Source organism: Vespula pensylvanica, chromosome 3, assembly GCF_014466175.1.
Source record: "Vespula pensylvanica isolate Volc-1 chromosome 3, ASM1446617v1, whole genome shotgun sequence".
In the NCBI taxonomy this organism is placed as follows: domain Eukaryota; kingdom Metazoa; phylum Arthropoda; class Insecta; order Hymenoptera; family Vespidae; genus Vespula; species Vespula pensylvanica.
In genome coordinates, this window is record NC_057687.1 from 873,675 (window position 1) to 875,224 (window position 1,550).

The 1,550-nt window shown below is 38.7% G+C and overlaps 1 protein-coding gene across 6 annotated transcripts in view; it reads left to right on the forward strand.

Moving 5' to 3' along the window:
- The first annotated feature begins 791 nt into the window (after positions 1-791).
- Positions 792-1,550, forward strand: part of LOC122627550 (teneurin-m) — a 674,747-nt gene continuing 673,988 nt past the window's right edge. For 3 of the 6 annotated variants that reach the window (XM_043808712.1, XM_043808716.1, XM_043808715.1), the window contains exon 1: positions 792-1,550. This exon is cut by the window's right edge and continues 517 nt beyond it. The gene's annotated coding sequence lies outside the window, so the exon portion shown is untranslated. The other 3 variants (XM_043808723.1, XM_043808724.1, XM_043808718.1) reach the window with 2 other exon arrangements.

The window sequence follows — 1,550 nt, forward strand, 5'->3', positions numbered from 1 at the left end:
TCGTATAAAAGATAATCGAAAAAGAACAATTCTTAAAGATTTACAAAAAAAAAAACAATACTAATAACGAATACATTTCATTCTTTATTGTAATAAAGTACAATATTTTCTACGTCGAAGTCTAAAAATTATTAGATACAATGAATATTAAATATTCTTATACCTACGATCAAAAATACAAAGAGACCGTAAAATTTCGTAATGAAAAATAATAATTTTTAACAAATATTTTTGTTTATATTTTTGACCGAACACAGACGTACGTATAAAGATTATCAATTACTTTACCAATTACTTTAATTCTTACGTACTATCTGTATAGAAGAAAAGTAGATTAACAATTTCATCGAAGCTACAAGTAAAAGAAAGTTAATAGAAGAAGAAGATATGGAAAAGGAAATTCGTATAAAAAAAAAGAGAGAGAAAGAGAGAGAGAGAGAGAGAGAGGAAGGTTATGCTAAAGTTCGTCAGTGGCGAACGTTAGCAAGCCCATGCGCATCTTTGAAGAAAAAAGAAAAGAAAAAGATCGAGAAGGGGATGTTTTCTCCGTCTCTGTCTCTTTCTCCATATATATTCTTCTCTCTTTTCAAGACTCCAGTGGATGCACCCCCGTGGTTGGAGAGGAACGCCGGTAGCAGGCAAGCTAGGCAACTCGGCAGAAGCGGTGGTAGCAAAAGCAACCCCATCGGAGCGCAGAATGTAGCGCATGCCCATCCGGGAATCGAAGCCACGGAGGCACAACGTCAGCGGCGAACCAGCCGCCGGGTTCCTCAGTGCGTTTGGCGAACAGTTCGCGAACGGACGTGTCTCATCTCTTCTTCTTTCGTCTAGCTTCTTGGAGAACGCTCTTCCATCTCTTTTCTCATTTATTTCAGGCTCTTTTCGAAAGAAACAGCCGTGAAGAGAGAAGACAGAAGACAGAAGGAGATAATAACTTTCTTATATCGTTATTCGTACGTCGCGTTTCCTTCGCTCAAAGTGAAGCTCGGTGAACATGATCGAAAAAATGGACAAGGAGTTCTATTCGTGCATTTATTGAGACACCGGTTATGTGAACTGAGAACTTGTTTCAAAGTTTTATTCTACTCGAGGTAGAGGAAAGTAAAAGTAATAAAGGGGGTGAGAGAAGGACGAAGAGTCCATTTGGTATGTTCGATAGTAAGGATAACTTTTTCGAGTTATCTTGGAATAAAAAGAGGAATAAAGATTACGAAGGTCGAAGATCATCAGGACGATTCATGCATCGTTACTGACCCTGATACGAGAAGCCACGCCGGAATACCAAGGTCGTTTGCGATCGATCAGCGTGGCGTCGACTGCCACGTGACTGACTGATTGATCGACTCCCTCCGTTTCAATCGCAACCTTGTGTCAAAGATCGTTTCGTGCGATTTCTTGAAAATTCGGTAAGGTCGAAATAATTGTTGACCTTTCCTCCTACCGAAACTTATGATTAGTCCTACCACCGAAGAATTATTCAAAATATCTTCCAACGAGTAACTCGATTATCGTGAAAGTTTATCTTATTATCAAAAAGGAAATAAAACATT